This window comes from Aricia agestis, chromosome 13 (assembly GCF_905147365.1).
Source record: "Aricia agestis chromosome 13, ilAriAges1.1, whole genome shotgun sequence".
NCBI lineage: Eukaryota > Metazoa > Arthropoda > Insecta > Lepidoptera > Lycaenidae > Aricia > Aricia agestis.
In genome coordinates this window covers 8,399,116-8,421,089 of record NC_056418.1, presented here as the reverse complement: position 1 = coordinate 8,421,089, position 21,974 = coordinate 8,399,116, and the positions used below count along the sequence as shown (strand labels likewise).

The following is a 21,974-nucleotide window of genomic DNA, read 5'->3' as shown; positions in this document are numbered from 1 at the left end:
TATTTTGCCTCTACATTCTGAACCTTATGTTTTCGGCATAAACGTTCTTTGAGGGGTAAAAAAGCTGCGGACGGTCCGTACAAAATGTTCTACACGGCTCGCATAACTAGATAACAATGGCAACAGTTTAGATTGACAGTTTTGTTACATATTTTGCATTTTACACATAACATGGAATAATACTGCAAAATGTAACACGATAATGCTCAGCGTAATTACCTATCTCGATTAGTATTGAATTACAACTTATTTGTGTAATTTTTTAAAATGCTAACAATATACCTACTATCATTTAAGTCAATACGTCATTAATGCGGCAGTAAAAAATCTAAAAATAGGTACTTAATATAAAGACAATGGCACAAAAAAGTAAAAAATCCTAATATTTCTTATGGGATAAAAGATAATTATAAATATTATTTTTGTACTTCGATTTCGAATTATAATTTATATTATGTAACTAAGTATGTGATTTATTAGTACTTACCCAAATTCTAAATAGATTTCTCTAAAAAAATATCAAAATACCTACATGAAACATCTTATTTTTTTTAGCAAAAAACATGTTTATTATTTCATTTTCATTTCATCATTATATTTTGTTAATTTTATATTTTTAATTCAGAAGATTATTGCTCCACTTTTTTATATCGTTCACTGTATAGTGTGTACCTTTTTGCCAATATATTGTATTGTACTGTACTTAAACGTGTTATAAGATACATTTTATGATAGTACCTAATTGAATGAATATCAATGAAGTGATCTCATAAACGTTTAAAAAGGAATGGTACAAAAGTGCGTTAAGTATGTAGAATATTTCAATGAACCCATTAATTTTGTGTTTTTCTTTTAGTTTGGGTCTAACTTCTATATTTTTTCAAATTGGCACTATCTGAGGAACCTCAATACTTAATTATTTAATCATTTTGATATATTGTTAAGGACTAAAATACAGAAACGTGATACAAATATTATAAAAATATCGCGTCAAAAAGGTTGCTGAAATGCTGACCAAAGAAAAGCAACTCTCTGCTAAACATAAAACACATGCTATTATAAAATTTATAGCAGTCGTTTTCCAAAGCCAAGTTTAAAGTTGAAATCCATAAAAAATATTACCAATTTTTTTAAATAATTATTTTTTCTGTTTTATTGCAAATTAAGACCACCACAAGATTTTGCCCCTGGCGCTCCCAATTTGAAATACTTTTCTGTATCATAAGAAAACCTTGTACAGCAATGATAATATTATAGCCTTCCCTTTGGCTTACTCTATAATATGTAGGTACCTATGATATCTGTACAAAATTTTATATTACAAACATACAAATAAGAAACAAAAAAAATATTAACAAACGATTGCTCTCATTAATATTACAGATAGGTAATATCATTATAGATAATATTATATTGGACGACACTCACTGGACTGAATTTAACAGGGCCGCCCTTAGAGAAGCAGAAGACCGAAAAGAAACTTAACAACCAAAGTAGAGGAGAACTTTTCCAGGCGTGACCTTCAGTTGTGAAGAAAACGACAAAGAAGATTATACTGGATCATAATAAATAATAATGTAACGTTAGGAAAAAATGAGGAAGGTGACGGCGACAGACGGTGAAAAATTATAATAAACTTGTTTTTTTTGGCAAGGGCCCGAGCGTCACGAGTTTCCCCATACAAAAGTGAAAAAAAATGTTCGTCTTTCAGAGCTGCTACTTTCACAGTGAACTCTCTACAAGGAACATGTACACACCCTAAAGTATTATCACTTGTTTTTGTTACACCCTGTATAACAATTCTTGGACATTTTCGTTCGTTAACCCCCTATCTAGAAAACAAATATAAATATTTGTTTATTCAGTGACCGGTTTTTTGTTGCTTAAAATTCAGATTAAGAGATCATTGTTTTTTATTATATTTTATTTTAAATATTTTTTTCTTCGGAAGAAAATAAAAAATGATTTAGCGATAAAAAACCTGAGCGAGACGGGGCTGAGGTCAAAGAAATGTTGTTCACTGAATGAAATGAATCAAACTATATTTATAAATTATATTGTCCAGTTCATTGACATTCAGTTTGTATTCAGTAAATAAATCAATTTTTAAGAATCCGGTATTTTAATATTATTCAAATACCGCGCTAAAACAAATATTATTCATTAATATATTTTGATAGGTACCTACTTATAATTAAATCAAACAATAAATTATGATTCACATTATTTGATAATCGTTTAGCAGGGTATTGAAAACATAATATATTATTTATTATAAAATTTATAAAAACGTTATCTGTTTATAGCTAGGGTACGTTCCGTTTGTTTGGGTTTTATACTTAAATATATATTTTTTAAGAATATATTATTGCATTTTTTTCATCTTTGATCTTATCTAAAAGCAATACTTTGGTCCTTGGTACCTTTAATATCAAGGCTTTAATAATTATTAATTTATTATTAATTATTATGTATAACAGAGCATAAAATCTAAACGGTTTGTTTTATTTATAGATTAACAACGGTAAAAGTACATTCCCGTGCAAATTAATTGACGTCATAACTTAAGTGTAATATAAAAAAAAATGTCAATTAGGCTTTTTAAATTAGAACAACCCTTGAGTTGTAATTACAAAATGCACGCGAAACAAAGTTATCGGTATTCCGATAACCTTTGCCGGATACAGCCCTTATTCAAAAGTAACCTTTACATTGAACCGGAAGTACGCGTCCTTAGTCACGTAAGCTTCTAAAAATAGTTCAGCGTCTACACCCGAAGAAAACATTTCAGTTTTGGATACACGCTTATTTTGTGTTTGAGAAAATTATTTAAAATAATGTTAACTTAATATTAAATTGTTTTAATTCACTACTAATGCCTGCAGGTATGCCTAGAGCAGCTATCCCCAACCTGCGACCCGCCGAGACTTTTTCAGTGCTCCGCGTGTAGCATTTTGATTTTACCCCTACCGGAAAAATGGTACAAAGTGGCCGTGAAAGTCGTGAAAAATTTGCCTCTGGGCTAGAGTATAAAAATTCGAAATAATAGAAATACTTACTGATAGTTGTAGAGATAAAACGAGAGATTTTCTTGTTCAATAATATGTCAATTTGTCTATTCTACCCTTTCTTTCATGGCCAAACTTAGCATTATAATTTCTGAGCTTTCTTTGGAAGGACATTAAATAAATTTAGACAAGTTACATATAATAAAATAAATAAATTATCTATATTCTTAAAGATATCGTATGTTTGTTTACAATTAAAAACGGTATTCTGTGAATAAACTGTAAAAACCAGACATCACATCAGCTGTATTATTTATTAATGTTTATTTTATTAATTTTTCATATCAATTTGCATGTAACTGTTCTATTATAAATAGTATAATGGCTACTTATGTTAATTTTGTTTATATAAAAACCGACTAGGTAATAAATATTCAAGTCATTGACTGAAGTTCATCTCTTTTAGAGGTCATCCCGGATCATTTGGCAGTTCACTTACCTCTGTGGCAGAATTCTTTCACGTTATTTTCCCGAAGTCATAAATTCGCTATCAAGCGAACGACGATCTCGTGATGTCATATCGGTTGGAATATCATTAATAAGTTTTATTACACAAAAAATAAAAGGAGATATCACTGTCATCGAGTAAAAAAACATGGGGAAAAAAAACAAAAGTCAATTTTCGCACTGTATTAATTATTATCATAGTGGCGCGATTTATGGCTTAATTTAATATTCTTAATTATCATTCGCAAAAAATTACGTTTTAGAATTATATACTTATTATATTATAATATTTTTGTGGCTATAAAACTACGACTGTGCTGTATTGTCATAAACAAATACGAGGCAGCTCCAAAAAAAATACAGTAATTAGTAAAATATTATTGATCACTACCTTAATATTTTTTTAAACTATACATAATATAAGGTGTAACAAAACTAAGTGATAATACTTTAGGGTGTGTATGTGTTTACAGTGAACTCTCTATAGAGTTCACTGTGATAGTAGCAGCGCTGAAAGACTAATTTTTTTTTTCACTTTTGTATGGGTAAGCGCCCCAGCGTCATGGGTTTCCCCATACAAAAGTGAAAAAAAAAATTGTACCCTAAGGCCTAAAGTATCATCCCTTAGTTTTGTTACACCCTGCTGTAGCCGCGCCAAAATTTGTTTATTGCCTAGACATCGTACATTTTTCTGGGACAAAAAGTATCCTATGTCCCGGGACTTAAAGTATCTCTATAGTCTTAGATACCAAACAGCATTATCGGTTCACGTTGTGGGCGTGAATTGTGAAGCGGTAACAGACACACTTTCGCATTTTTATTAATATTATTAGTATGGATCACAAATTATTTTTTCTAGAATTTCGACGTGGGAGAACCATGCTTCGGCACGAATGGGTCGGCTCGACCGGGTAAATACCACGGGCTCATAGAAAACCGGCGTGAAACAGCGCTTGCACTGTGTTACGCCGAGTGAGTGAGTTTACCGGAGGCCCAATCACCTACCCTTTTCCCTTCCCTACCCTCTCCTATTACCCAATCCCCTTTTAAAAGGCCGGCAACGCATCTGCAGCTCTTCTGATGCTGCGAGTGTCCATGGGGGATAGAAGTTGCTTTCCATCAGGTGACCCGTTTGCTCCCTTATTTCATAAAAAAAAAAAACATTTTATTTTAGTATCCAAATTAAAAGATCTTAACCAATAAAACATTAGAAATACTTTTATTTTTAAATTCACAGCTTATCAAAAATAAAGTCAATAAACTCTTAATTATGGTATGATAACGATTAACGTTATTATGTAACCAAACAAACATCGAGAATTTCTTCAAGATAACAGCCAAAACTTTTATCGATTTAAGGTGCGTTCGGCACTTATCGAATGCAACAAATCACAATCAATGCTGAATGAATATTAATATATTTTAAACTATTACTATTACTTATATCCTACCTTATATCTTACTAGTTAATGTTCGCAACTCCGACGAAACTTGTTTATCGCGCGACAACCGTACATTTTTTCGGGGTAAAACCATCCTATGTCCTTTCTCGGGATTCAAAGCACTATCCTTTTCTTTTTAGCGGTTTGGGCGTGAAGAGGTTATAGAGATATAGACACACTTTTGAATTATAATATTAGTAAGTATGGTAGAATGGATAGCGGTCATACTATACGTTATATTTTGGTCTGTTTATGTCAAGACAAAGTTAGAAATTAGAATTACTTGTTTCATCAGGTGTTTGCCTTCCGCGATCTGCCAAGGAAATATTTTTTCTTATGGTAGGTACATGGGTAAAACTGACTTACATAAAAAGGAGGAGGTTATATGTTCAGCTGTGGATCCATACATAATCCATACTTCCATACTAATATTATAAATGCGAAAGTGTCTGTCTGTCTGTCTGTTACCTCTTCACGCTCGAACCGCTGAACCGATATTGCTGAAATTTGGCATGGAGATACTTTGAGTCCTGGGAAAGGACATAGGATACTTTTTATCCCGGAAAAATGTACGGTTCCCGCGCGATAAACGAATTTTTCGAAAACGGAGTTGCGGGTGCCATCTAGTAATATTATAAATGTGAAAGTGTTTGTCTGTTACCTCTTGACGCCCAAACCGATGAACCGATTTTACTGCAATTTGATATGGAGATACTTTGAGTCCCGGGAAAGGACATAGGATACTTTTATTTCGAAAAAAAGAGCGAGTGTGCCGAGTACACGTGTCAGAAGTAGTCAAAAAATTTTTTTCTCTCTTTTACTAAATTTCATTAGTTTTTAGCCAATGTGCATCAGTTTTCACACTATTTGACGTTTTTGTTACTTATATTTATTTATATATTATTATGTATTATCTTATTATAGTATTTATATGTGTATAAAATTAGTATACTAATATGTATTTTGCGTATTTATGTAAGTACTAAGTAAATATTTTTATTAGTAAGTAAGAATAATTTTATCTAAGTTTATTTTAATTTCGATTTAGTGAGTATTAGTCAGTATAGGCTTATGATTGTTTGATTTCTTCTTTTTTTTTGTCTCTTTGTGTACATGCCCCCTCTATTACAATACATCCACAAAAATATAAGGTTTGCTGGAAGAGATCTCTTTTAAGAGATAAGTACGCCGATGCATTATTACAAACGTTTAAATGTGTCTTGTGCATGAAGAATAAATAAATAAAATCGTCGCCACTCCGTGACGGTATCGCCATGACGCGTCCTTGAAATTTTACTCTCAACGCGCCTAAAGAAGTTTCACTTCAAAAATGTACGCGATTAACTAATTTTGGCGCAGCATTATTGCGGGCGTCATATTAAATAATATAGTATTTATAAAATAGTTTTGCTGACCGTATCCCAATGAATGTTACAGAGTTGCTGAACCCTTTGAAATGCTTATCTACGATCTGTGATGCGCTCCACAAATACTATACTGCATATTAAGGATCCATTGTTTCGGGTACAACTTTAATACTCTACATTCTACAATTTAAGCCTATATTATAATAATGCGATCATGTTATAAAAATAAGTGGTAGATAACAAGAGGTATATACGGTAATAAGTACATACGAAAATTGTTGACTGAGTTTATATAATAGTAAGATCACGAAAATATTATGTAGAGCAATTAAGTGTAGGAAGTGAAAAGTTGATGTTTACTTATTTGATTAGCTATACAACAGTCGCCATATTGCTATACTGTGCAACAGTATACAACTTTACATTATTTAGGGCCTGTTTCACCACTTCTTGATAAGTTCGGGATAGGCTATCCACCACTTGACAGATAGAAAAAGTTGTTGATCCGGCACTTTATCAGCAAGTGGTGAAACTGGCCCATCTCACCTTAAAATGCAAGTATTATTTATGTAGTAACTTTAATCAGTAATTTGTGGTATAACAAATTAGGTCGAAACGACAACTTTAGGCGACAGCGCTGCTCCACAAGCTGCCACTTACAACATCATCCTGCATCCACTAGAACATCCTTGAAGGTGTGTACGTATGTTTTTTAGGGTTCCGTATTCAACAAGGAATCTAGTTTCGGTCTGTCCGTCCGTCCGTCTGTCTGTCCGTCTGTCTGTCTGTCTGTCCGTCTGTCCGTCTGTCTGTCCGCGGTTTGTATATAGGACCTACCTACAAAGCTGTAATTTGGCATGAATACACATATTAATGATGCCGACAAAATGGTACATAAAATCTTTGAAAAATATATTTTTTATGAATTTGGGGAGGTACCCCTACACATCAAGCGGGGATGTTTTTTTTTTGCGCCCACGCCATCGTGTAGGGTGTCGTTGGAAAGGTTTTTTTTAAAATATTATGGGTATTCATAGATCATTTTCTGTATTAAGAGATCCATTTGTGAAATATTAAGTTTTAAAGTGGAAAAAATCGTTAAAGTCCAGTCTCCCTCTCTTCTACCAGCTAAACGGTTGCTTCTGGAAATGTGAAAAAATTAATGGGAGTAGGAAATATGCTGAGTTTAAAGGGAAAACTATCACGGCTAAGAAGACTTCATAAGTTATTGAATATTGAGTAATAGTCAATCAACTAAAAAAAATGTATTCGGCAAAGTATAAAGGAACTTTTCGTTAGAGTAACTGAGATGATGTTGTTAGTAGTGAAAAACACGTTATAAATGTACATTCATTGACCATACAAAAAATTTCAAAAACTAGCGGTACTACGGAACCCTATATTGCGCGTGGCCCGACACGCACTAGGCCGGTTTTATTTATTTTGTAATTTACAGCTGGATAACGCGATCAAACTATAGGTAAATGTCCAGTATACTATACGCTGCCCGCGTCTACCTCATAACTCATAAGTAAGGCTTAAAAATGCATTCTACGTCAAACAATGCATGGAACAGTTAAAGCATTCATCACGATCGTATATTTTAGCGTAATGTATGCTGGCAGGTGTGTCATTAGTGCACAATGCCTCTCCTTAACCCCTTTCTAAAGCATGATTAGACTAATTAAGGCATACTTACATACAAATGGACCGTTGTGTACACTGTACAGACTACAGTGCTACCTTCACAGGGCATTGTTTTTACAAGATGTTAAACGCAACTCCTTAAGTATAGAAATTCGTTTATCTAGTGGGAAATGTACTTTTCCGGTAAGAAAACCATCCTATGTCCTTTCCTAGGACTCAAAGTATACTACACAATTTAAGGTTATTCTTTGTATTATGATATCGACAAACTCGCAAACAGCGGAAACTCACCCTTAACATTTTAAATCCATACCAAAAAAGTAACATCGAAAAAATTGATTCATAGACAGTTGATGGACCTTATTAATTGGCTTATTTCAATTCAATGTTAGCTATGATTATTCGTATGGGTTTTACGTAACGCTACCAAATTACATATAGGCCTGGAGATACTGACACAAAATTCTTGGTCATTTGTACCAGGCTGGCGGTTCTACAGGGGTATAGTTACGTAAAGGCAAAAAGGAAAATGATGGTCATAACGCTCGCACTGGCAGCCCAAACGCGTGGGCGTTAATCGTACGTGGTAACGTGTCGGATAAATAACGTTTAATTATACCCCTGTAGAACCGCCAGTCTGGTACAAATGACCAAGAATTTTGTGTCAGTATCTCCAGGCCTAATAGGTCCGCCATCTGCCTATGAAGCAACTTCTCTGATAGTATAAAAAATACATGCCGTACGAGTAGCTATTTTTAAAATGAAACGCCAAAAGCAAGAGTTCCTCATTTATAGCTCTTTATAGAGTATCGTAATTGATGTAATAAGGCAAATGAAACGAGTTTACAAAAACAATAACAATAAGTTTGAGGAAATAATTATTGACAAGGCATTATTCTCACAATGTGTGGGATTGTGTAGCAAAACAATTAAACGCCGACTACAGAGAACGCTTTATAGCACCTCATAAATAGTAATTTATATCGAATTGCTTGTAATCAACGTATTTATCTTAAAGAATTATCTTTTTAGCTTCAAAATTATCGACTTTGAGGCAAAAAGCACGTTATCGCGAAGGCTCTATGTTGGGGATATTGAATGTTTTGGCCCCAAAAAATGTTTGATACGCCCTTGCGTATCAAACATTTTTTGGGTTCGTTCGTTTTAAGAACAGAGTTCTCTCTGTTTGATAGGCAGGTGGAAAGTGTCGGAAAATGCTTAAAATATTTCGGAGCCTCTAAGAGGCTCAAATCACAACGAAATGGCAGCGCAACGGCGAGCATTTTCAGTGTCTTAAGATTTTAAACTCTATCTCCATTATCGTAATACATAGTATCGCTTGAGAAACTTGGAAAGTCTCGCGGCCCGCGACGCCGCGAGCACTCTGACGGCTCCTACGCGGCGGCGGCGCGTGAACAGTCGATAGATAAAGTTTAAAATCATAATAAGACACTGAAAACGCTCGCCGCTGCGTGGTCTATGGCAAATTGCTACACGCATAATATGTACTAGATTTATTATCTCGTCGCAAAGTCACGCCCCCAAACGGTTATTTACCTCTGACCACGTGCTGAGTGTCAACGATCGCTTTACGTACTTGGAGATAGTATTAACTGATAACATGATATAAAATCTATTTAATATTTTTATCGTTAGACAGGCAGACCCGATAGATTCTGTCCTGTGCACATAGTTAACCTAATTTTAAATTTAAACCATTCTGGAACCCACTTGAATACACATGAGAAATTTTATCTAAATCGGGCCAATTGCTTAGGAATTGAATTGCTACAGACATTATTTTAAACAAAAAAATCATAAACCGACTTCCAACTCACAAAAAAGTATTAAATATTATACTTAATAATTGTTATTATTTAAATAGTGGCTTTTGCAGATTTTTCTCTACTCAATTCTTCATACTTTCAGCTATCAAATAAAAAAAGGTCATTGAAAGTAACTCGAAAACGAATGTTACGTCTATTCTACAGCCAATATGGCAGCTCATCCAAGATACGGGAATATTAATTTTTTCTTATTTATAGACAGTTATTTAAATAAAAGCCTTTTTCAAAAAGTTTTTTGTTAATAATTTATAAATTAGTTATAGATCATATTTTGTGAAAAATCGTTATAGTTGCCGAGTGACTAAACGAGTTTAGGTACGAGTGGGCTGTCCGCTACTTAGCGATGAGAATCTTACGTAAGCTATAATAGATTTTCATGATTACCTTTTACAACATTCACATTTTCTCAGTATGCTAAAGCTATTCTGTTAAACACGTTACAAAACTTAGTATTAAGCACGAACAAAAGTAGTTTGCATAGATACAAAGTGTAATATGGACACAATTTCAACTTACGTAAAGAAATATAATATTATGTAAATAATATTATGTTGATTTATCAAAATGATTCTAGTAAGTACGTGGTTTACTTGACAACGACACCATAACGATTATTTTATTTTCACAACTGCTACATTTTCCATGTACAAAACATCAAGTATTCAGTTACAGTTGATAACATTTTTTGCCACGGCCACGGCCACCTGCAGCTCTTCTAATGTTTCGAGTGTCCCGTTTGCTCGTTTGCCCCCCTTATTTTATAAAAAAAACTCGAAACAGTAGGTTCGCTAATCCACAATAAGATGATATAAAATATGTAGGTACAGGAGAACGTCTGCCGGGTCCGGCTGTTATAATAATGACAATAAAGATTTGCTAATACTATTTCTGCCCTTGAATATAAAGCAATTAAGAATCATAATTTGAAAAAATTTTAAGCTCTTTAGGTGTACGATTATAAAATAGCAGTTAATTACACATAAAAAAATTAATAGGCTATTACATAATAGTAGTCATTAAAACGCAAACAATTGAACAATTATATTGGTTTAGGTAAATTTTGAGTGTTGAATAAGTTGAATAAGGTAAATACATAGTTATTGGCCATGAGGAGGTCAATTCCTTCATTCTGGAGACAAACTTTAGTGGCAATTGCAATGTTGTGAAAAGGTTGGGAGACGGTCTTATATAAAAACTAGACGTTCCGCGCGGCTTCGCCCGCGTAAATTAGATATTGCACAGACAAATAAGTCCAAAAAAATTGCTAATGATCCTTTACGTGGTCTACTTCTTATCTGTGCCATATAACAGAAAAATTGCTCCAGTAGTTCGTGAGATAAACTCTTTCAAATAATTTCCCCCGTTTTTTCCACATTCCCCTCTATTTCTTCGCTCTTATTAGTCGTAGCTTGATAAAATATAGCTTATAACCTTTCTCAATAAATGGACTAACACTGAAAGAATTTTTCAAATCGGACCAGTAGTTCCTGAGATTAGCGCGTTCAAACAAACAAACTCTTCTTTATAATTATATTATAAAATTATAATTATAATATTATATAGTATAGATATGGTCTAGTAGTGTTTATCATTCTACATTTGCTGTATCTAAAGCTGAAATTTGATGTAATCTAAGTTGCATGGTTCCGCCTTAATCGAGAGTCGCATGGTAGCTGTCTCAGTTATATAATTTAAATAATTTTATTAAAATGCCTATCAAAAAGAAGAAAAAATAAACATTATATAAAAATACTACCTAGCAACTTACAAAGAGAACTGAAATCACACCAAAAACCTTTCATGTAAAATGTTGCCAAGACGACCACACAAGGTTTGCCCTGTGAAAAAGATATCAGATTTGTCATGTGATGTAGAGCCAAGCTTCTGAATCTACACAGCCTAACTCTACTGACCCTAACTTCCTACTACCCTAAATTCTACATATCAGTAAATATGTATGTCTTTGCTGTTTCGTTACTTACTTCAGATAAGAAACTAAATATTCGCATCACCTCCATATTTATTGTTACTCAATTCGGTAGTGAATTGGGTAGCTACTTTTTTTTAAAGCTGGTTTACATTACTCTAAATTCTAATCCAGTGATCGAAACGGGCACTGGAACCTGTGCATTCCAGTGCTCGTTTACACTATTCCAGTAGAATCCAGCGCTGTATTGAATCACTGGATTGGAGTAATGCAAACCCGCCGCATAAAATGATTAAGTTACAGAGTGCGAAGGTGATTTCTCAGTAAAGGAAAAGTCCGTTTCACCAATGAAATGGTAAAACTGTCATAATATGTACGCAGTGAAACCTAAGTGGGGCACCGGGTTAGCTCTTACTCGCTATTGGGTTACAGGGTTTGTGGATACGTCGCCGATAACGTATCTTTACGTAAGCACTAAGCCTACGGAATAATACTAAGTACAATGGAAATTCAAGATTGTAGAGTTTTAACAGCAGTATAGACATAATTGAATATAATAATTAATTTTAATAAGCAACTGTATTCTTGAGAAAGATTTGTTTATAGGATCTGTGACAAAAATAGATATATACTTACACCTAATTAAATTCGATTAATCTTGAATAGATAACAGAAAGACGCACTGCGTGTAAAACATGGGTATGGATTGCAGCGATAATTTGAACTATTACAGTATAAACGCTAAGATTAAGCAATATTTGTAGCTGTAACAACATGAGTCATCTCGTAGAGTCAAGAGTCAATTGATCCGACTTATTCTAATGACCCATGGGCCACCTAGAGACACAGGCCCACCGCACATAGGTGTTTCTACATATGACGTAACACACAAAAAATCAAACATCTTAAACTACTCTATAGTCAAAATAAGATATGATGGCATCAGAGGTCATTGACCTTTCTAGTCTAGGAGCGATGAGAAAAATGCTCGCACCGTATTATGTTAAGTTACTTATACAAAATTGATTATTCATCACACCTGATGATGATTTATATATCGAAACCGGTCGTGTTTATTTGTAGTAACGTAATACTGTTTATTTGTGTTTATACAAAATTGACCTAAGTATTATAAAAATAGAGACTATTATAGATTCATCGGAAAATCTCTTGGTAACTCTTACAATGATAATCTGCACTGCATAAAACTAATGAAACTCTACTAAGTTAAGAGTTTAGGTTAGACTCTACAGTCCACTACGTGCTTTAATTTTTTTTTGCTCTGTGTTTCATTATTCCTATCTTTCAATTTAGTAAGAAAACATACCAATTATTATAAAGTTTTCTCGAATAGCTTTTATAGTTTGTTACTAAGCGAAACCTACCGATTCGATTGAAAAGTCTCTCTTAGTAACAAATTGATTTCAGAATTATTAAGAGGTTAAGTTAAATATAGAGTTAAGGAAATCGACGAATAAGGATTTTTTTTCAATTGAAACAGGACGCAATTCGGTATCTATACCGAATTCGAACTCTAGTTCGACAGAGCTTTAAATGAACGTGGCGAAAAAAGGAACTAACGCTGGTGTGATGCCAGCGTTAGTTCCAGTCTATCAAAAACGCTGTTTTTGACAGTTCTCCTTTACCTCATATAAAGCTTTGTCGCCTGCGAACAATAAAAACTAAGGAAAAGTAACTCCGTCAAAAACATGCTCTACAATACTTCTCAAAAATGTGTACCTTAGGTACACATTTCAGTACATTTGCAATATTTAGGTGGCCTTGAGCGGTTCCTTAGCGTTTCCTTAGTTTTTATTATTCGTAGCTTGTCGCACTTTAAGCAACAATAATAAGTGGATGCGCAACAACTGGCACTCAAATGACACCAGCGATAGTTTTCATTTCGGCCATACGGACAAACTATGATACTGTCAAGGGCTTGGATAACATTAAGTAGGCGCAACGCGTAATAAATAGATGTCTATCAAGATTAGGCTTTGCAATATCGCCAAAAGAGACTTACAGCTGCTTTAAAACTATAATATACTATTACTCTAAACCTCAAATCCATAGTTCCATACTAATAAATAAGTAATATATAATATTATAAATGCGAAAGTGTGTCTGTCTGCCTGTTACCTCTTCACGCTCAAACCGCTGAACCGATTTTGCTGAAATTTGGCATGGAGATACTTTGAGTCCCGGGAAAGGACATAGGATACTTTTTGTCCCGGAAAATGTACGGCACACGCGCGATAAACGAGTTTTGGCGCAACGGAGTTGCGGGCGTCATCTAGTCTGTCATAAAGGATAACAATGATCATGTTTATGTAGATATATTATATCTTTTTTATGAACAGACCTTTAGGAATATAATCGATTTATCAACGATAGAGTTTTTATGAACATACCTCAAGGGGTATGATCTATTAATAATGGTAAAGAGTTTTTTCTGAATAGACCTTCAGGATTATGATCGATAATGATTTACGTGTGCTGGAGTTATGTCGTTTTTGTGTCGTGACGCAACATACAGCTGTTGTGAATTGTGATACAGTCGCACGAGCTTAAGCTCAGGCCAGTTGTGGCCAACTCGCGGCCCGCAATTAGTAAATAAATAATTATTTTCAATGCCCAAGGCAACTTTAAAAAAATTGGGCTTTATTTCTGATGTCTTTACTTAATATACGCTTACCGTATAAAAATAAAAATATGATGTTGGTTTAAAATAATTAAACTAGAAACTTTTTCAACAATACTCATCAGTGGTATACAAATAGCAGACACCTAGAAAATAGACGATGTTTGGTACAAGTTATAAAACTTTGGAGAATAGGCAGCCCATAGTCCATATGTTTTATGTAGAATTACGGTAATACCACGGTTTTTGTATGTCTGATCATTAAAAACTGGATCGTACACACAACAAAATATAATTTTGACTAATGTAGAGTTTAAGTTAAGTCATGTAGAGGATAAACTGCCGCACTCAAAGTAGAAATTTTTTTCATTTACAGATTTTGACATAAACCCCATAGATTATCTGTCAAACTCTTCATTAAATTTAAGGGTAATCATAATTAAAAGTCTCTGAGTTCCACGGAGAGTCATAAGTTTGACTCTATAGACATTAGATCAGATAGTTTATTGGCATCGCAGATCAGTCTCATTATTATTATAATTCATGTATTTCTTGGGTTAACGCCTCCGTGGTCTAGTAGTTAAGAGCGTGGCTCTCGACTCGGAGGTCGTGGGTTCGATTCCCGCGTTGTAAACATGTTATTTCCAAGTTTGGTTAGGACAATGCAGGCTGATCACCTGATTCTCTGACAAGTAAGATGATCCATGCGTCGGATGGGCATGTAAAAAGTCGGTCCTGCGCCTGATCTCTCGCCAGTCGTGTCGGTCTTCCGTTCCACTGGGTTATGAGAGTGAAGGAATATGGAGTGCTCTTGTGTACTGCGCACACACTTGAGCACTATAAAATTGCTCCTGCGTAATAGGTCTGGTTTCAATGAAACTGGCCACCGTCACCGAAATCGGTGTGGGGAGTATTATTATTATTATTTCTTGGGTTATTTACGGCCCCTATTAAAAAGGTTGAGCATGACTGGTCTCTAGCATTACATACAATATCGTAATATATTGTATCCTTACTCGCTGGGAATACTAATATTAAGAAAGTTGTAACATTACTTAACTGAGTATTGTTTAATGAAGTATGACGTCACTCGGTTTTATAACAATAGTTTTGATTTATATTGCTCGAATGTTTTTTTTTTTATTAAGTTTTGTAACTTGATATTTTGTTACTGGATAATAATCCTTTACTATTGAGTATTATTAAGTAAAAACGCTTTTTTATTCCTCTTTTTCTTATCAAGAACTAAAATTAATAAAATCAGCCAAGTGCGAGTCGGACTCGCGTTCCGTTATAGAGCAAAGTAAGCCACAAATTGTGTTTTTTGTATGGGAGCCTCATTATTTTATTTTATTTTATTTTAATATTATTATGAATTATTAAAGCACACATTTATTGAAGGATTTTATAAAAATTTCAAGTGTCTAATTGTAACATTATTGAAATCGAGCAAAAAATACCAAAATAATCAGTTTCTTGTATGGAAGCCCCCTTCATTATTAATTTTATTTTGTTTTTAGTATTTGTTGTTATATCGACATCGCAGCAACAGAAATACAAAATCTGTGAAAAAATCAGAAGTCTAGTTATAGCGGTTTTTGAAATACAGCCTGCGGACTGACAGACGGACAGACGGACAGACAGACAACGAAGTCTTAGTAATAGGGCCCCGTTTTTACCCTTTGGGTACGGAACCCTAAAAATAAAAAACGTTAATACGGTGTACACACTGTTCGCTATAATTATAGGTATGCGGCACCAAAATATATTATTTCTCATTATGTATATTATTGGCTTTTGGAACGTAGTTCCTTATCGCGCGTTGCGCCTTGCGGGGACTAGACTGAAAAAGTTTTAACGACACTTTTTTATTAGTACCTGCATGGCAGAGGGCGTTGACAGTTTAGTTTTTTATATTGAATTTTAAATACTGTTAGACAAATAACACACGGTCAGTCTGTCATCACTCATCATTTGGCTTAGTTAATCTGAGACTGTGGCAGGAATTATGTCTTAAAAATAATAAAGTATATATTTTGACAATAGAATATCCATAGAAAAGCGTTGAAATTTTAAACTCATATTTCTTTTATTTGAGGTCGAATTTTGACCATTGGGCGATCTCTAGTAATGAGAAATAGACTCCTATTTATAACTTCGTTCCATCCGGGTGTCCCTTGACACCTCTCAAGTTTTTAACCAACTTCCAAAAAGTTATATGTTCATCTGTAAATTTTTTTTTGTATGTTCAACCATAACTTCACCGTTTGTGGACCGATTTTCATGATTTTTTGTTGTTGTACAGGGTTGAATCCGAATTTGATACCATGTTTATAAAAGTGGTGATCTGATGATGGGATCCATGAGGAATCGAGGGGCTCCTTGAAATTTGTATAGAAACATATAGTGATTTCGATTTTTTCTGAAGCATTCGAGGTAAATGCTACCAAAAAGTAAGACTTCGCATCAGTTTATACCCTGGGTCCGAAGGTACCGAACAGAACTTTTGAATCTTTATAGATACAGGTTCGGGATTTCGGCGTTGTTTAAACAACTGAAAGCAAAAGCCAACAATTTGATTGATCATCATCATCACAATCATAATTATACCATGGGTCATCACACAAAGACTTGTTGACACTTGTTGGTACTTTTCATGATATTTACATCGGAGCAGATGTTTTTGATGATTATTTCGCTGTTTGTGGACCGATTTTAAAAATTCTCGTATTGTTGTATAGGATATAATCTTAATTTTGTATGACAATTACGAAAGTGGTGAGCTGATGATGGGATCTATGAGCAATCGAGGGAAATCCTTGAAATTTATCAAAACACTCATAGTGGTTAAAATGTTTTTTTTTTTTAATTTATAATTTATTGTGCACAGGAAATAATATAACAATATAACAGTTTACACAGAAAGACGACACAAAGGATCTGCTTATTTCTAAAAGAAATCTCTTCCAGCAGCCCTACGGAGAGAGATAGGATTAAAACAGCAGATAGGACGTGCACGAATATGATTACAATAAATTTACAATAATAATATATGCTCGTTAAAAGTAAAACTAATACTTACTATAATACTAAAACGACAAAAGATAATATATATGAAAATGACAAAACAAATAAATAATAAATATCAATATAATACAAAATGCTATATTTATAAGATATAATAATATAACTATAATAAATAAGTACTATATGTACATATAATAATGGTACTTAAATGGATAGAGATTCAAGGTAGTGCTCTTTCAATCGACGCTTAAAGACAGCAATGGTGGGACTGTCACGGACTGTGTGAGGAAGCGAGTTCCACAATCTGACAGCATGAACAGTAAAGGAATAGGAGTAGAAATTGGAACGATGGGAGGGGAGGGAGAGGTTTGACCGGACGTTGGACCTGCATGGGATATCGGGAGGGCGAGAGAAGTTGAAGCGGTCAAGGAGGTATGGAGGAGAGAGAGGATTATAAAGGATGTTGTAAAGCATGGAAAGGATATGGGAGTTGCGACGGAGACGAATAGGAAGCCACTTGAGTTTGGAGCGGTAGGCCGAGATATGATCATACTTTCTCAGACCAAATATGAAACGGATACAGAGGTTCTGTAAGCGCTCCAACCTCGTTAACTGCTCTTCAGTGACGTCTAGGTAGCAGGAATCGGCGTAGTCGAGGATGGGAAATATGAGTGCTTGGACAAGGAAAATTTTGGTCTGTATGGGTAAAAAGTTTTGGAGGCACCTCAACGTGTGCAGTGAGTAATGCACTTTCCTGCTCACTTCAGTGACCTGATGAATCCACGATAGGTTACAGTCTAGAATTATACCTAGGTTTTTGGCCGAATCTGTGTAATTAATTATGGTACCATTGTAAATGACACTAGGCACGTTACTAAGCCGTTGTGTCATATACCTGCTGCCAATAATTATTGCTTGTGATTTGCCAGGATTGACTAACAAGCCGAATGACTTAGCCCAATCTGCTATGCGTTCGAGATCTGAGTTGATGTCGCCAACCGTAGAGTCAATATCCAGAATGTGAGAATGACGATAAATCTGCAAGTCGTCCGCGTAGAGATGGAAGTAAGATGTTATTAATAGAGTGATATTATTTATAAATATTGAAAAAAGGAGAGGAGAGAGAACGCCACCTTGAGGCACTTGTTGTTTCTAGTAACTTAAATATATTATGTTACAAGTAAGAGAAATTTCATACGAAGGTGTCTCTTGGTCTAAAGGCACTGAACAGAACTTTTGAACCTTAAAAGATGAACATTTGGAAATTGTAGCATCGCTTAGATAACTCCAAGCGTTTAGCACAATTATTTTGCTTACAGTAATATAATCAGGGCCCCCGTAAGGGATACTAGCGCCTGTGTGCAAAAAAGGACTTTGGCGCCTCTTAAGGCATTTTAAATCTTTTTCTATAGTAGGTAGGTGAAATAAAGCAAATAAAAATCGGCCAAGTGCGAGTCGGACTCGCGCACCAAAAGTTCCGTACCATTAAAGTGCAAAAATAGACCAAATATTTTTTTCTTTTAAAAAAAATTTTGTCCCTTGGTTTTGGCGCCCCTAAAGGTTGGGGATTTGGCGCCCCTAAGGGGTGGCGCCCGTGTGCATTGCACACATTGCACATATGGTAGCGGGGGCCCTGAATATAATATGGATATTGGATAGTTAATATTCGTAGTGGTTATCTTCGCATAAAGCCTTGTCTTGTAGATAACTAAAATCAGTGAAAGGCCTTTGCCCAGCGGTGGGACAGTATAGGCTAATTAAAAAAAATCATAAAATAGGGTATCCAGGGCTGAAAAGCAAAATTAAGTTCCTACATTATTAACCAGCATTATACACGATTTTGAACATTATTTTGTTCTTTTAAAGTATATTATTATACCACTTTGGTACTACGGTTACTAAGTTGGCAATTTGATAATGATATCCATGTGTTATATAGGGAGCTCCTCAAAATGTATAAGGAAACATAATATTATAGTGATTTCGATTTAGTGAGAAGTATTCTAAGCATACGACAAGTAAGATTTTGCCACGGGTATACCATGGTTCCGAAAGTGCTTAGAGAACTTCTGACTCTTCGGTTTCATTGTTGTTTTAAGAACTGAAAGCATAATAATATGCTACTATGTAAATTTTATTCAACGTAATTCAAGTTTAAGTACTTACAGTTAATAGATGTGATAGTTTCATACCTAAATCATATCTATCTACAACTGACACGTCTTATGTATTTACCATTACATAAATAACTAAAAAAAGTGAAATTATTATTTTTAGGGTTCCGTACCTCAAAAGGAAAAAACGGAACCCTTATAGGATCACTTTGTTGTCCGTCTGTCCGTCCGTCCGTCTGTCAAGACCCTTTTTCTCAGGAACGCGTGGAGGTATGAAGCTGAAATTTATATCAATTACTCAGGTCTACTGTCCCTTGAAGCTGTGAAAAAATCAAACTTCTAAGCCAACGCAATCAAAAGATACAGCCGTTTATGCCGCAAATTTTCGACACTTGCAAGGGAATCAAAACCTACAGGGTGCTTCCCGTGAACTCAGAATCTTGAAATTTGGTACGAAGCAACGTCTTATAGCATAGATAAAGGAAAAATTACGAAAACCATAAATTTTTAGTTACATCACATAATATATTTTTTTTTAATAATTTTAAACTTGCTACCCATTTCCTCATAAACGCGTAGAGGTATTAAATTGAAATTCATACCAAATACTCGGTCTATAATACCTTTAAGCTGTCGGAACCCTCGGTGCGCGAGTCCGACTCGCACTTGGCCGGTTTTTTTAACAAAAAATTAAAACCGCCTTCCAAGGTAAAAACAATAAGAATATTAACTAAAAAGTATTAAATAATTCATTCTCTATTGGTTCCTTTTCCAGAATTCGTCAAAATCCCAACTATTTCTGTTCATATTATAGTCTTCATTACTTTGAAGTCGGTACCAGTCCCAAATATTTCAGATATTCTGACGAAGTCATGATTTAATTAGCTAATAAATAAGACTATAATATGAACAGAAATAGTTGGGATTTTGACGAATTCTTTAAAAGGCACTATTAAAGAAAGAATTATTTAATACTTTTTAGTTAATATTCTTACTGTTTTTACCTTGGAAGTCGGTTTTAATTTTTTGTTAAAAAATAATAATTATTATTTTCTTATCAGTTTTGTTTATGCAAGCAGACGACATTATCAGGATAATATCGCAGACAAGATAAAATATCCACTTTATTTATGACATGTCCTCTTAATATTTTCTAAAAATAGTACTGAGATAATAATATTTTCTTAAAATTGTAAAAATAATATAAGTATTTACTTTTATCATTTTAAGAGGCCAGTGACATCTAGTGATTAAGTTTTTTTAGCATTTTAGCACTATAAAACAAAATAAATGTTTATTACTACCGATTTACGTTGAAATAGCAAAAACATTTTTACAAAATATGCAATTCTTAGTTACGTTACCGGATATTATTAGGGTAACGTAACTAAGAAATTATTTTTTTATTACATTGTGGTCGGTGGTCGAATTTCCACTTGTTCGGAGACCGGTAGGTTCTTAAGAGGATACACCAGGGGCTAGAGAAATGAAAAAAAAGTACGTGTAATATCTATAGCTGTCTCCTTTACCTCAAGCCTATACCGCAGAACGCGATAGAGACAACTGCAGAAAATCAACGATTCGTTGTCCCCTGATTCCTTCTCCAAAACTTAACCGATTTAAGTACTTTTTTCATTAAAGATTAAAGAAAGGCTTGAGCTGTGGTCCTATGTTTTTTTTTTGTATTATCTAGCCAAATCTATTTTCTGGATGTTTGAACACAGCGGAAAATCTGGCTATTTTTTTGGGTTTTTGAACGTTCATATCTTATTTAATAATTAAGTAAATTATGAAAAGAAAGAAAACATAGGGACATTGTAGTGGCCGTAGCTATTTAGGAAAAAAATTATAACTCTACTAGCATTATCCAAGGAGGAAACAACGTTTGTATGGAAAAAAGGGCGGTGTGGACTCCTCTTAAGATGCGAAACTTTAGGTTAAGTACTGTCAGAGAAGTTGATTCCTATGCAAATCGGGGACCTAAGTAGTTTGGTTGCGTTACGTCAAACCCAGCTGACAGATCACAATTAACATTGAATTGACATATTCAACCAAATAACGTTAGTCTGTCAATTGCATAGGAATCAACTTCCTCGATGGTACATAATATTCTGGATAATATTATTTTGAAAACAACAATAATTCACGATATTTGTAAAAATGTTAAGATATGTTTTTGCTGTATATTTAATTAAGCATTTACCTGTGTTTAATAATATTATACTCTCGTTAATATAAGATTTTTATTATTTCGTATTAAAATCTAACCTTGTTCATTGACCGTAAAGTAGAGTATAGTTACTTACTTAGTCAAATTTCACAAGACAGGAAGGAAGTTGTTTTGTTGACTTGAGTTCTTGAAGTTAAAAAAACCACCAAGTTCGAGTAGGCAGTCGGTTCCGTACTAACGGCAATAGAGTACTTAGGGTGGATTGCACGCTCAAACC

The 21,974-nt window shown here is 34.1% G+C and overlaps 1 protein-coding gene across 1 annotated transcript in view; it reads right to left on the bottom strand.

Annotated features, from left to right (window-relative positions):
• LOC121733216 (beta-glucuronidase) overlaps positions 1-14,394 on the bottom strand; it is a 39,142-nt gene extending 24,748 nt beyond the window's left edge. Inside the window, exon 1 of the mRNA XM_042123400.1 lies at positions 14,390-14,394. The gene's annotated coding sequence lies outside the window, so the exon portion shown is untranslated. The remainder of the gene's footprint in view (positions 1-14,389) is intronic.
• Positions 14,395-21,974: the final 7,580 nt, after the last annotated feature.